The sequence below is a fragment of the Microcaecilia unicolor genome, chromosome 2, assembly GCF_901765095.1.
Source record: "Microcaecilia unicolor chromosome 2, aMicUni1.1, whole genome shotgun sequence".
In the NCBI taxonomy this organism is placed as follows: domain Eukaryota; kingdom Metazoa; phylum Chordata; class Amphibia; order Gymnophiona; family Siphonopidae; genus Microcaecilia; species Microcaecilia unicolor.
The window spans coordinates 340,833,467-340,849,804 of NC_044032.1; positions in this window are offsets into that span (position 1 = coordinate 340,833,467).

Sequence of the window (16,338 nt, forward strand, 5' to 3'; positions counted from 1 at the left end):
ATGAAGAAGAAAGGAGGAAAGAAAAGAAATAAATGGAAAGGAAGCCCTGGAAACGGAGTTAAGAGGACAGATAGCAGCAGAATCGGATACTGGGCCAGCATGATCAGAAAAACAGTCACCAGACAACAAAGGTAGAAAAAAATCATTTTAGTTTCATTATAGTGTTTGGAATATGTTCACTTTGAGAATCAGGTGCTCAGCATTAAAAGTTTATATTTATTTACTTATTTATGGCATTTTATCGCACATTAAACATGAATTAGATTGGAACCTGGGATCATTTAATTTTTTTTCCTGGTGTAATGCATTGCCACACTCCCCCCAGGCTCTCTCCCCGGCTATAGCCAGCTCTGTAATTTGGGGGGGGGGGGGGGCGCAGAGGGGGACGGGGGGCGCAGAGGGGTACGGGGGTGGTGGTGCAGAGGGGGACCGGGGAGAGAGCCTGTTGTTAAACATTTACCAGCACACCATTGGCAATATGTCACCCACATGTGAGAATACAACTGGCCTGCTTGTCCTTGGAGAGCTTTCTATATGCTGGCCACCATGATTTTACATAAGAACATAAGCATTGCCATACTGGGACAGACCGAAGGTCCATCAAATATCCTGTGTCCAACAGTAGCCAATCCTGGACACAAGAAATACCTGACAAGATCCCAAAAGAGTAAAATAGATTTTATGCTGCTTATCCCCTAGGAATAAGCAGTGGACTTTCCCAAGACCATCTTAATTATGGCTTATGGACCTTTCTTTTAGAACGTGCCAACCTTTTTTTAAACCCTGCTAAGCTAACTGCTTGTACCAATGAATTTCAGAGTTTAATTACTTGTTGAGTGAAGAAATATTTTTTTCAATTTATTTATGTACTACTTAGTATCCTCATTGTCTGCCCCCTAGTCCTTATATTTTTTGAAAGCATAAACAAGCGATTCATGTCTACCCATTCCACTTCACATAGTATTTTATAAATCTCTATCATATCTTCCCTTAGTTGTCTCTTCTCCAAGCCTAAGAGTCTTAGCCGCTTTAGCCTTTCCATATATGGAAATAGTCCCATCCTCTTTTCATTTTTATTGCCCTTCCCTGTACCTTTTTTAATCCCACTATATCTTTTTTGAGATGTAGTGACTGAAATTGCACATAATATTCGAAGTGCAGTTGCATCATGAAACGATACAAAGGCATTACAATATTCTCTGTCTTGTTGATCCTTTTCATGGTTGGTGACTCCTAATGTGGAACTTTACATCACCTAGCTATAGTTCAGATTCCTCTTTCCGACATGCATCACTTCACACCATCTGCCATTTGGATGCCTGGTCTTCCAATCTCGTATGGCTCTCTTGCAATTCTTCACAATCCTTTTGTGATTTAACAACTTTGAATGCAGTACCTGGATATTCATCGCTGGGCTGTACCTAGTTCCCACCTAGTCTCCATTGCTCTTCTCACTCAACCTCTTTTGTTTTTGTCAATACTCTCCCACTCTTGCTCTACACACACACTCTCTCTCATTCCCCCATCCCCAACAGGGCCATGCCGACACGGTAAGCGAGGTAAGCAACGCAGGGGGGCGCCGACCTCTAGAGGGCACCACTCACTTTGCCTGAAGTTGTGATTCTCCTCTCTCCCCTGCCCACGCATCAGGAAGTGAAGGTAACCCAGCAGTGCTGAGACAGACACGCTGCTCTGCTAAAGCTGCTTCAAAGAGTACAACCAGCAGCTATTTATGGCTTTGGTGTGTGAACAACTTTCATTCAGGGTGAACTGGAACAACATTCAAATTAAAGAGAACAGGTTTGGAGGCAGGTGTGCAAGTGAGACTGGGGAGAAATAAAAAATAAATAGTGTAATTGTTATCTGTAAGTGGTTCAAAGTTTTTGTTTTTTGAGCATGTACACTGAGAGGAGGGCATGACTGCAATGATGTGTACATAATTATCATAGCTACAGCTAAAATCCATTTAATTGGCTGAGCTTCAAAGAGGAAGTTTACCTGACGTATAGTGTAGAATAGCTGGTAAGTAAAAATCTGCTTTTTTTGTGTGTTTGTTTTTATATAAAACATTCTGCTTGGATAGGGAGAGTTTGTGATATTTGAAAATACATTTTGCTTTAATGAAATTGCTAAACTTTAGAGTCAGAGACTTATCAATGAGGGATACATACAGTGGAAAGGAAGCCCTGGAAACAGAGTTAAGAGGACAGATACCAGCAACAGAATCAGATACTAGGCCAGCATGATCAGAAAAAGAAAGTCACCAGCCAACAAAGATAGAAAAAAATCATTTTATTTTCATTTTAGTGTTTGGAATATGTCCACTTTGAGAATTTACATCTGCTATCTTATTTTGCAATGTATAGCAGTCTCCAAGAGACTGGGCTCCCAGTGAGCCAGGGAGGTCAGACTGTGTAAATGAGATGAAGAGACGCACCCCCCCCCCCCCCCCCCCCCCCACACACACACACACACACACACTCTAACAAAGACAGGAACATGCATAATCAAAGCTTAGGTCTCTGCAGTTACAAGGGCTGGCCATTCCTAATTATGCTAATAGTTTTTAATAGGCTAAGTCCCACTGAAAAGCCTCTGTATAAAGGCAGTGCTTTCTCTGGAGAGCAGTGTTAAGAAACAGCAGGATTTGTGTTTATTTTTTTAAACTGCTTTCCTGTGTAAGCTAATTTACAGTTTTCTAGTATATGCTTGACATTGAAGGGTGTGGTAGACCCTTTTGTCAGGTCTGGCTGGGCCTGTAGTTTTCACTCTAAAGGAAAGACAGGTAGCAATGGAGAAACATCTAATGAAGAAGCGAGACGGGGGGGGGGGGGGGGGGGGGGGGGGGAGGCACCAACTGATAGTCTGCAGGGGGGCACCAGAGACCCTTAGCGAGACGGGGGGGGGGGGCACCAACTGATAGTCTGCAGGGGGGCACCAGAGACCCTTGGCACGGCCCTGATCCCCAACATCTCCTTCTCACATAAACACATTCTCTTTCAAACACTCCCTCTCACATATAACCTCCACAACACTTTCTCTCACTCTCTCTCAAGCACTCCCCCCCCCCCCCCCACCCAGCATAAATACTCTCTCCCTCTAAAACTCCCCAGTGGCACTTGCTTACACTGTGTTCACTAATAGGCAATATCAGCAGCCATTCAGGCTGCTGCCTCTTCTTTTACACAATGTCATCCCTGGAAACCCAAACAGCAAGGTACCACCTTACCCAGAATCCCTTCTTTCCCTATGCTCTGCCAATCAGTGTTGCCAGGTGGAAAATTTTTTTCCCACCCAATCCAGCGTAAAAACAGCCCAAAACCCGCCCAAACTCAAACCCCGCCCCTGACACCCCCACCCCCGCGTCATCGCCCCCGCCGTCACCGGCCCCGCCTCCCCCGTCACCGGCCCCGCCCAAAACGTCACTAACCCCGCCCAAAGCGTCATCAAACCCCGCCCAAAACGTCACTAACCCCGCCCCCCGCAGCCGAAAAAACCGCCCGAAAAACCGCGGAAAAGAAAAAAAAGAAGCCCAAAAAACCGCGACCCGCCGCGGGCAAAAATTTCCCGCGGCGGGTCGCGGAAAACCGCCCAATTGGGCAGTAAAACTGCCCACCTGGCAACACTGCTGCCAATCTTCTCTCTTTCCCTCCCCTGAAACAGTCCAGCCTTTTCTCTCTCTTTCTCCCCTAAGTGATTGCCGGCATATCTTCCTTTTTTCTCTTATATTCTGCCCAGCATGTTTCTCCCTCTCTCTTCATACTGTCCAGTGTCTCTGTGCTCCCTTCCCCCCCCCCCCCCCCCCCCCCCCCCCCCCCCCCCCGGCCCACTTTGTCTTATATTTCCTTCTTTTTCTCTGACTTAAAATACAGCATGATGAAAACAAAAATGCCTAACAACTCTACATTCATATTATGGTACTTGATAGCCCCAAAATAATTCCTCTCTTTTACATTGCCTCGAAAGCCCCATATACAAACTGAATATTTCCAACCCACTATCCCCAGATTCCCTCCTTTCTCCATATTTGGGAATTTTCTGAGTGGAGATTCAGGAATTTCCATGAAATCTCTGCATGGTGGCCCTTCGCCGCCTGTTCCTTGCAGGTTGCCAGGGAATTGGGGGAAAAGAGAGGAGGGTATGAAACAGTGGCGTAGCCAGAGTTGACATTTTGGGTGGGCCCAGAGTTAATATGGGTGGGCACTATGTCTATAGGTATGAATAGTGTTTCTTGGGATACTACAAAATAAGGCCTTAGAATGCACTTGATGATGAATTTCTAAGTAGTCTGCCTAACAGCTGCATCAGCATAAACCACATAAATAACAGAAAAACCAATATTTTTAAATATAATTACATTTTCCCATATCTTAAAATTGACCAGACATAAGTCTACTACAGTGGCAAACCTCTCAACACACGACAGGATCTTGCAATATAAATACACAGGAAAGATGTATTCAAATTCTGGTAGCACCTCAATAATAGCAATACAAAATCCCTTAACTGTCAGGTACTTTGTGAAGTAACACTAAATCCTGCAAAGAAACTTCTTAGAGCCTATGTTGCAAATCTCAACACCAATTCTGAACACGAATACCAATAACAGTACTTTTATAAATGCAGCAGTGCGTATAAATAACAGCAATACACTTTCCATTGGAAAAGTCAGATAAGTCAGACTCATACAACCCGACACAAACTACATGCCAGCAGAATCTCTCACCTTGGTCACATGCAGAGCACATACCAACTCTCATCAATTACAGAATAGAGGACCAAACATTAGCAATTGTCCTGTAGACTGGCATCAGTCCATCCCTGCCCTTCAGCATGGCATCAGCTTTTCCCTTCCCTACCCCACCATCCATCTCCATAGCCCAGCATCAGCCCTTCTGTTCTCTACCTTACCCTCTTCCCCATTTTTCCCCGTAGCACTGTATCAGCCCTTCCCAATCATTCATCCCATAGATAAGCCCTAGCCCCGCCCCACCCCGCCCTTTAGCCTAGCATCAGCCTTGTCTTACCCCCTACCCATCCTCCCACGGTCTGGGATCTCTTCCCCCAACCATGAAGGACACCAGCATTAAATATAAGACTTTTTTTTATGTCCTGGGCACTGCAGAGCCCACCTCCACCCAGAAACCTGCCTATATTAAATTTAAACATTTTTTAAAAAATTTGTAACCCGGGCACTGCAGAGAACAACCTCCAAAACTCATCAACTTGAAAAATATACAACCTTTTTTAGATTGTAACCTGAGCTTTATAACAAATTTAGGGCTTCTGAGTGGGGGTGGTCTCTTCACTGCCTAGTGAAACAAGGTATATTAAAATTATTAAATATGCCTTTTTTTTTACCTAGGCAGTGAAGAGCACACCCCCACCCACCATTACACTGTACACGATGTTAAAATTTAAAAAAATATATTTATTTTACCTGGTCTGGGCAGCTGGGCTTTGGTGGTGGTGGCAGATAGTGGCGCAGACTCAGAGCGCAATCGTTGTGCTCTGCTCCATGTGTGCTGTTGTGGGGCCACGGGGGAGTGCTGCTGAGGCAGGTCAGATCGGCAGAGTGGAGGAACCACGACAGCGACCGCGACGATAGCCGGCACAGTTTCCCCTCCCATGCAGCACTGCGGTGCCGTCGCGCATGAGGGGGAGGAGCAGAGCTCAGGGAGTGAGCGAAGGAGTAGCGGCACCAGCATCTAACACCACAATGGCTGCAGCTGGTGCACTAAAAACAAAATTAGGCAGGGGAGGACCGGACAGCTGCCGGCTGCCTGGGCGGGCCTGGGCCCACCCAGGCTCAACCGTAGCTACGCCCCTGGAAAGAACATGCAACCAAGGTTGCCAGGTGGGCGGTTTTACCGCCCAATTGGGCGGGTTTTCACCAGCGGCGGCGGGAAAATTTCGCCAGCCGCGGGATGCGGTTTTTTGGGCGGTTTTCCCGTTGCCGCTGTGCGAGTTTGGCGGTTTTTTCCAGGGCTTCTATTGGTCCAATTCGGTCCAATAGAAGCCTTTCAGGGGCAGGGCTGACGTCAGGGATGACGTAGGCGGGGTTAGTGACGTGGGAGGTGGGGTTAGTGACGTGGGAAGCGGGGTTAGTGACGCGGGGGCAGGGTTATGTGATGCTGGGGCGGGGTTAGTGACGCGGGGGCAGGGTTCGGTGACGCGGAAGACGGGGATTGGCTACGGGCAGTTTTTGAACGGGTTTACAGCTGTTTCGGGCTGGAAAAATTTTTCCCAGCTGGCAACCCTGCATGCAACTGAGATCTTCTTTGCTCTGATCTGTCTACTTCAACCTCCCCTCTGCACCACTGCAGAGGAGAGAAAAGAGAAAGCTGGGTTATTAAGCAGAGTGGCTCTTCTCTATCTGCTCAAACCTTGGTCTCACCCCATCTCCTGTTACTCCCTGCATACTGCCTCACAGGCTGAAGGAAACAGAAAACCGTTAAACTGCTGAGTGAGATGTTCCCATGCCTAGTAAGGGAATGAGTGCTGGGGTCAGAAACTACCCGCCTGCACCCTCCCCACGCTGCCGTCCTGCGCCCTCCCGACGCTGCCACAGGTAAACCTTCTAGCGCCCGTTTCATGGCTCACAGAAACGGGCCTTTTTTTACTAGTATATATATAAACATGTATACGATTCCCAACATATATATAATAAATAATAAATATCTATATAAGAACATTTACATAAAAACAGCAAAGCAAGGGCACTGATATACAGCATTAGACCTTGAACATATATATGTGGAAAATATTGTGTAACACACACACACACACACACACACACACACACACACACACAAAATAACTCCATGACACATACACACACAAAAAAAAAAAGTCACATGCTAGCGCCCGTTTCATTGGTTTCGGAAACGGGCCTTTTTTACTAGTATTAAATAATAAAAATGGAGTGGTGGACACATACGTAATTTGAAACCTTCTGAAAGGAGCAACTCTAAAAACGGAAAACCTAAAAATATGAATGTAATCAAACACTAAATATATCAAACCAGCAATGTTAAAAGATCATAATAATGAAAAATTAAAAAATAAGAAGTAAAAACAAAAATAAATAGCAATATGAATAAGATTATGCAATAAAAGGTTACTCACTTGTGGTGTATAATAGATTGGAAAAAACCAGCTCATACAGCAGATGCTTAAAATGACTGTCCAAAAAATAAGGAATAAAAATTAAAAATGAAAATAGGCGTCATACCTTCGCCAAATGAATAATGTATATAAAATCACTACTGTCCAGACTAACAGAATGTGGAGATGCACAATATACTGAATGTATGTGAGAAACATCTAATGGAATGATGTCATGGTTATACTATATATTGCTGTGTCAGAAAGAATAGTGCTATGGTGTGTGTATGCTCGCTGCGTATTGTCAGAAAAAAACCTCTAAAACTATGTGCCAAAGGTGTCTAACAATAAAGGGTTATACTTGGTGATATTAAAATCATTAAAAAACACCATAAACGCTCTAAAGTATTACTGTTACTCGTTCACAGTAAGAGAATATATGTGCAGGAAGGGGAATTTTAAAAACCCAAACATAGAGCGCAATAAAATATGCATAAATAGACATAAAACGAAACCGAAAGTAAAATACGTGTAGTGATTTGCTTTAAAAACAGAGATGAGCAGTGCCTGAAAATCCAAGTCTCCAAAGCACAGGAAATTGCTGATGTATCTCAATAATAGTTATAAAAACGCACCAAAAGTGAAGGGGGAGGGGGGAAAAGAACCACCACTAAATGCTGCATGCAATTGTTGTCAGAGAGGGAAATAGCACTAGTATAACGGAGACACTATCCAAAGGACCTTATAAATATAAATATCTTATAAAGTGCCTTGAAACGGAGGCTATACTCACTGTAACTCTTAACACAACGCAAGCAGATGCACTGCTGTCAAACTTGGAAAACCTTTGAGGAGTGTCATGTGATGTTTTTTATCCTTGATTTCCAGGTCAAAGTGCAAAAAAAGGAAAATGAATTAAAAAATGAATAAAAGCCAAAGGACTGTATGCTATTGGCAAAGAATGACTACAAATATAAAAAAAATATTCATACATGATAAAAAACAAATCTTAAAAACACCAATGCTGAATTAGAAAAAAAAATGTAAATGAAGATATTGAATGATATTATGTAGTATTGACATTGGAAGATTATATATATGTATTAGGATAATTAAGAAGCATAGACTTGCAAAAAAAATACGTAATGATTGTTAATGAAATGCAAACAACCAAAAACAAAGAAATAAAATGCAATAATAGTCACCCTAAGTGAAAAAGTGCTCATAGTTAAGGCAATATATAGAATGCATGAACAAAATTAAAAATATAAAAAGCATATATATATGTACCCATAATTGATAAAAATTGAAAATAATGGGATGACAAAATGAATATGAATAAAAAGAATAATTTATTCAAAGAAAGACTGATAGATCTGTCTCCATGTCCATCCATATCCATCAATTCTCCTCTCCTCTCTCCCCTCCCCTCCATGTGCAGCAATATCTCCTCTCCCTGGGTCCTACCACGTCCATCAATGCTCCTCTCTGTCCTATCAATGCTCCTCTCTGTCCTTCCCTCCTCCATCCATCCATATCCAGTAATTCACCTCTCTGCCCGCCCTCTGAGTCTGGTTTTTTGTATTTAATTTAAATTTACCTCCATCGTGGCAGCAGCTGCGCAGCGTCAGTGAAAGCGCTGCCAACGTCTCCAGCCTTCCCTTCCCGCTCATTCGTTCCCTCAGTGTCCCGCCTTCTTCTGACGTCATTTCCTGGTGAGGGCGGAACACTGAGGGAACGAACAAGCATGAAGGGAAGGCTGGAGACGTCGGCAGCACTTTCACTGACGCTGCTCAGCTGCTGCGATGTCGGAAGTAAATTTAAATAAAAGGGCTGCTGTCAGGGTCTGGGAGCTGAGGTAAGCGGCGAGGGTAAGCATGGCGCGGCGACGCCCTCCAGAGGTCAGCGCCCCCGTGTTGGCACGGCCCTGATAGAAGTTTTTGTATGTTGACTTTCCAGTTGTTTTCTCTCATAATGAAATATATGGTAAATATATTTTTCAGAAACATTTTTTTCAATGCTTTCTCTGTTGAAGCACATCGCTTGAAAAAGCCTGTAAGCGAAACGGATGGGGCCACTGTTGGGCAACAGATACGTGCTCGACTTTACTTTATTTGTGAAAATAGCTGCTTCATAGCATTTCATAAGAATTGGTAAAGGTTTTTGTGAACCAAATAAAATTTGAAGTTAGCATTGAGATTGGTAATATATTTAAAAACATTTTTACAAAAAAGAATAAATTTGCTAAAATCTTTTTAGAAATAAATTAAAAGTTGAAGTAATTGTTTGAAGCAAGGTTTTTATGACCAGTGATGAACACCATGCCCCCAGTTAAAGCCGCTGAAAATTGAAAGTAAGCGGTCGGGCGTTTTGAGGTCTTTTCTTTGCCTTTTAGAAATATTTTATAAAAATTAAACATTATATTTCCATATACGTTTTACTGATTCCTCTTCATTTGTTTGGTGTACTATTATTCCTCAGAAATAATATTGCCTTGTATTTTCTACCTTTTTAAAATATATATATTTATATAATGCATATAACCCACCCGTCATATTTATTTTATTTGTTCATTTATTTTTTATTATATTTACTTTAATAAATACCTATACTTTAAAGTTGCATTTCATTTTAAAGCATATATAAAAAAAATAGGGATGTATTTCTTTTTAAGCATTATATATACTTTAAAATTAAATCCAGTGTTTATTTATATATACTTCAAATTTAATTCTTTCCCTCACAACATATCAATAGAAATCAAACAAAATAAAACATGGAAAAGAAAATAAGATGATACCTTTTTTATTGGACATAACTTAATACATTTCTTGATTAGCTTTCGAAGGTTGCCCTTCTTCGTCAGATTGGAAATAAGCAAATGTGCTAGCTGACAGTGTATATAAGTGAAAACATTCAAGCATTACTATGACAGTCTGACAGGGTGGGAGGATGGGGGTGGGTTGGAGGTATACATGGGGACATCAAAGCATATCATTGATATTCTAACAGGATGGGTGTGGATAGGTGAGGGGTGGGGTGATCAACACACTCCTCACAACATAAAATTTTGCTCCCGCCCCAATGACTTGCAACGTACTATAAGGCACTGCTGCCCTCTGCAGGACCTTACTAGGAACTGCATCCCACCACTTCAATAACAGCACTGAACCATGCTCCCCACAAAATGGCCGTCTAAAAAGCGGGAAAGCTAGCAACTGTAAAATGGTGGGAGAAAATAATGGATAACTAAATAAAGTGGCAAATAAGAACAAATTAAGAACAAAATCCTGATCCTACCGCCACCAACCCAGCGAAACAGGTACCAAACAAAACTCTGAACACTGCCGTTCCTCTCTTCCTGTTTATCTTTTAACTTACCCACCCCATTCGTGTACCCAGTCACAACTGCACAGCACGCCGACGGCAGCACCGCTACCACGACGCCTGAAATACTGTCTGTCATCTAACCCCCGCAGTGCTTAGAGCCCTCGAAATAATAATAACCCTCAATTTCGCCACAAATCTGTTACCCTTCCTTACCGACAGCAGGCAGGAAAACACCCTGAAGCCACCCCTTTGCTAAGTCCCACTTAATAACCGGAACATCAGAAAAGAATGAAGTACATCAGTGAAAGACACAACTCCTGTTACACACGATCCCCCGTTTCTCCTTTTCACACGACTCCCAAACATCAACAAATTACTAATGCTTGTCATCTAACCACACTGCCCCCCATTCACACTACAAATAAATAAAGGAACCAGTCAATCTCACCACACTGCCCCCCCCCCCCAACACACACTGCAATTAAAATTAAAGGAACCAGTCAATCTTCTCGCTCTCACGCAGTGGCGTAGCCAGACATGACATTTTGGGTGGGCCCAGAGCTAATATGGGTGGGCACTATGTATATAGGTTTGAGTAGTATTTCTTGGGATAATACTAAATAATAACCTCCTTCTAGCCCAGCATCAGCTCTGCCCTTCCCTCCACCTTCCATCTCTCCCTCTAGCCTAGCATCAGCCCTGCCCTTCCCTCCACCCTCCATCTCTCCCTCTAGTCCAGCATCAGCTCTTCCTTACCTCCACATCCTTCCCTCTAGCCCGGGATCAGCTCTGCCCATTCCTAACCCCTACATCCCTCCTTTTAGCTTGGCATCAGCCTTGCCCTTCACAGTCCCCCATCCCCCCCCCCCCCCCCAGGTGCCCAACAAAAGGGTTTTTTTTTGTCTGAGCACTGCAAAGCTCACCCCCACCCAGAAGCCAACTACCATTTTATAATATATATAGTTTTACCTAGGCACTGCAGAGAAAGTTTCCTGCCCCCGAAGAGGCCCTGATCAGTGTGTGCACATGGTGCAGTGCTGGAGAGGAGGACCAAGCAGGCTTCTATCAGTGCCTGTTGGCCACTGCAGTGGCTGCTGACTCCTGGCATCTGGGGCTGGATGAGTGCCCAGATTTCCCCACCGCCTGATGGAGCTCCTCAGTTCTAACTCCCTGACTCTTCTGCAGATTTCTCTGGGACTCACTGATGTCTGGTGCCGTGGCAGGACGCCCAAGCCAGCCGGACCATTGTGTGCGGGCCGTGAAGGCAGACATTAGTGAACAGAAGCAGAGGCGAGAAAAGCTGCAGGGAATAGAGGTGCGTGCCCCCTCCTTCCCGATGCCAGACCGTTGTGCGCGGGCTGTAGGGCAGGCATCACTGAGCAGAAGAGCAGCAGCCGCTGGGAAGAAAGGCAGACTGTGGGAACATCGGAGCAGAGGCGTGTGTGCGCATCCACCTCTCCGATCCCGGACTGTTGTTGTATGTGCGCGGGGGGGGGGGGGGGGGGGAGGGAGGAGGCATCAGTGAGCAGAGGCAAGAGCAACAGCCGTGCCGGCACCCGAGGCAGACTATGGGAACACCGGAGGCTGGAGCAGAGGTCCGTGCCCACCACTCCCCGATGCTGGACCGTTGTGTGTGGGGGGGGGGGGGAGGAGGCATCAGTGAGCAGAGGAAAAATAAATTAATGGAGCAGAGCGGACACGGAGGCACCCCCCCCCCCCCCAATGCTCGAATCCCGAGCAGCAGCTGCAGCAAACAAGGCAGGCAGGCAGGAGGCTGCTTTTTGCTTCCTGGAGGCTGGAGCACTGGTAAAAACAAAAATAACACCAGAGCTGCGATTGGCTCACAGACTAGGACTGGGTGGGCCTGACCCAGTCCCACCCGTAGCTACGTCCCTGCTCTCACGTATCTCCAGCGTTGCTCCTCTCCCGCCTGCTGCACACAAAATGACACCCTCTCCATACACTCCTCTCTTCTTCCAATACACCTATCTCCCACCCCTTTCTTCTTTAACTCTTCCCTCCCCACACCCTCCTTTCCCTTTTCTTAACTCATTTTCCCTATCCCTCCCCCTCCCCCTTGTCTTTGTCGGCCTTCAGCCCAGTTGTGGTCGGCCCCCTTTTATGGGTTGGCCTAATTCTTTACGTAGAAAACAATTTCCTGTGAAATTGGCTCTTGCAATGACAATTAACCATGGGCATAGACTGGGGGGGGGGGGGTGAGGGGGGCGGCAATGCCCCCCCAAATGAAGAACACGACAAACACGATGAAAACAACTTAATCTTCTTTACCGCAGGGGGGGTGGAGCTGCAGAACCATGGAGGATATGGGGGAAACAGAGAGAGGGGCTGCCTTGCTCTATTGGGGGAGCTTGAGAGAGAGGCTGTTGCCTGATTGGTAGGTGGTGAGAGGGGGGAAAGCTGCTGGGACCCTGGGGAGGGGATTAAGAGAGGAGGAGAAGATGCTGGGTCACAGTGTCTGAGAAAGTGGTTCAGAGAGAGGAGAGCTGCCGTATTGGTGCAGGTGAGAGAGAGGGAAGCTGCTGGATGGATGGAGTATTTGAGAGAGAGGGAGCTCCTGGATTGCAAGTGCTGGGGGGGAGGCTTGAGAGAGAGGAGAGTTATTGGAATGGGGGGGGGGGGGGTTGTTTGAGAGAGGGAGCTACTGAATCACAGGGGCAGGAGGGGTTAAGAGAGGGGGAACTGCTGGATCGCACAGGCTGGGAGCGATTGAGATAGGGGGAGCTGCTGGATTACAGGCACCTGGGGGGTTGAGAGAGAGGAGAACTGTCGAATTGGAGGGGGTCAGAGAGAGGGAAGCTGCCAGATCAGTGGTGGGGGGGGGGGAGTGAAAGGGGAGAAGCTGTTGGACTAGGGAGGTTGAATGAGCTGAATCACAAGGCTTGGGGGGGGGGGGTTGAGAGAGAGAAGGCTTGCAGAATCAGGAGGTGAAAGGGAGAAGGGTGAGCTGCTGGACAATAGGAGGACAGTTGAGAGAGAGGCCAGCTGCCAAACTGCAGAGGAGGGGATGCTTGAAAGAGAGGGAACTGCAAATTAAGCATATATATCATTTGCGAATAGAAAAACTAAATGATCAGACAACAAACGTAGAAAAAAGTATTTTATTCAGAATTTATGAATTGGAATATGTCAGCTTTTTGAAATGTGCATCTGTGATATTTTGCATGTAAGTTTCAATTTTTCTGGTATTGCTGCATGCTGAGTCTGACTTCTTCAGTTAACTTTCCAGTATTTTGCCTTCATATTTTTTCATTTCTAGTTCCTTGTGTCATGTGTTTTTCATGTGTGATCAAGGTGCAGTATTCTGCTAGCGTGTAGTATTTGCAGCCCTTTTTGTTTTGCTTTTTTTCACGAGGTAGTGTATTGGTGTTTAAGAGCCTGGTGTAATTACAGTTCTGCCTTTTCACGCATAAGGTTGTAGCTCGTCCTGTCCTTGGAATTAGTGCTGTTATGGTTTAGTAAGGATATGAGTGTGTTTTTGCACAAGTTTGTGCATTGCGTTTTGCAGTGGAGAGATTGTGTGTTGGCCTTACTGAGGTGGCACCAAAACATCAGAAAGGGTGTAGAGCCTAAATCATGACACACTGCCTCTTGAAGGATCTACACATAGAGCCTATGCATTTCTAAGGTCAACACTGGCATGGTATGGGAAAGGGGGTGGGGAAATACTACTGGAGAGTAAGAGGGAGTGCTGGGTAAGGAGGAAAGAAGGAAGGAAGGAAGGAAGGGAGAAAGAGCTGGCTTGATATCTCATACATATTCATTATGGTTATTCCCCCCAAAAAGCCAGCTTTTTTCCCCTTCCTTCCTTCCTCCATCTTAGCATATTCATTTGAATATATATATATATATATATATATATATATATATATATATATATATATATATATATATATATATATGCAAATGAATATGCTAATATGGAGGAAGGAAGGAATATGCTAATATGCTCCACTCCATCCTTTGCCCCCCCAAATGAAACAGTCAAACTACGCCCATGCAATTAACAAGTCACAAGGACAAACATTTGAAAAGTTGCCATTTTCCTACCAGAACCAGTGTTTACACATGGCCAACTGAATGTAACATTTTCACGAGTTCGAAAGTCTTCTGATGCAATTGTAAAAGTCATAGATGGTCCTGAACAAGGAAAGCTTTTACCCCATTGTAACAAAGTTTTCACGAGAAATATTGTTTATAAAGAAATCTTGCAAATGTGAACAACCATTATATTTGTAATAAAAATTTTACAATTTCTGCTTACTCTTTATCTTTAAAAAAAATAGCATAAATAAAAATCACAAAAAAAAGAAAGATTAAAATAAAAAAAAAAAAACATAGAACAATCCGTATCTCATACCCCTGGAGCATATTAATCATTATATACCTTTCCCAATTATTATCATGACAGAACATTTCTCCTAACGGTTCCCTTAGAAACATAATTGCCATTACATGATAACCTTGCTAGCGCCCGTTTCATTTGTGTGAGAAAAGGGCCTTTTTTACTGTTTTTTCTATAAGCAGCAATGAACTGCCTAGCTGATGGGTTGTTGTTACTGCCCCCAAGACACCAAGGGGGTCATGATCAAAAGCAAACTCCGGCGCTAGAGGCTGTTAATGCCATACTAGCACCAGAGTTTGCAGCCGACCCATGATCAGAGCCCTCGAGCACCTGAAACAGCGCACTCGAGGGCTCTCAGCGCAAGTAGTATGCAAATGCATGCTAAACAGGGCTTCTAGCGCAATTAGCTTGCAAATGCATGCTAATTGGCGCTTAACGCATTCATCCCCAATGATCAGCGACCAGCGCGCCAAAGATTGGGTCGCTGGCCGCAGCAAAATCAACGCCAGCTCCGAGCTGGCGTTAGATTTTGCGGATCATTGGGGAGGAATGGTGAGCCCTGTCCAGCATGCAAACGCAAACGGGGGGCTGGAGGTCCGGTGGACCTCCAGTCCCCCTGACGATCCCCCCCCCCCATGTTCAGAGAGGGCACCCCAGAACCCACGCCGCCTCCAGAAAAACGCTGTCCTACCCTCCCACCACTGTGAACTATCGATGGGTGGGGGGGGGTTGGGGGCTGGAGGTCCGGTGGACCTCCAGCCTACCCCAAATCCTCCCCCCAGCGTTGTCCTTAGATTCCCTGGTGGTCCGTGGTGTGCTTTGGTGTCGTGACACCCCCCTCCCGGCCTCCCGGCCCCCCTACCTTTTGTTGGAGGACGCAGCCTGCCTGCCTCCCTCCTCTTCCAGTCAGTCGACGCTCAAAATGGCGGCGCCCAGCCCCGCCCATTGCATCCTGGGATGCACTGGGCGTGGCTACAGACCATGTAAGGGAGCGATTCCCTTACATGGTCTGTAGCCCCGCCCAGCGCATCCCTGGATGCAATGGGCGGGGCTGGGCACCACCATTTTGGGCGTCGACTGACTGGAAGAGGAGGGTGGCAGGCAGGCTGCTTCCCTCCTCCAACAAAAGGTAGAGGGACGGGAGGGGGGGGGTGTCATGACACCACAGCACACCACGGACCACCAGGGAATCTATGGACAACGCTGGAGGGAGGGCTTGGGGTAGCCAGCCCCCCCCCCCCCTCCCGTCGATGGATCACAGTGGTGGGAGGGTAGGACAGCGTTTTTAGGGAGGCGGCATGGGTTCGGGGGTGCGGCCACTTAAGGATTGGGTTTGTGGGGTGGGGATGCTGGAGACCCACCGGACCTCCAGCCCCCCCCCCCCCCCCCCCCCCCCCCCGTCGCTGGGCGGGAGGGTGGGAGACGGTTTGCGTGGCATGCTGTTTGACAGGTTTGGGCATTTGACAGCCCAGACCTGTCAAACAAGTGCGGGAGGATTGTGCTAAGCGCATGCTCGGCACAATTCTCCCGCACTAAAA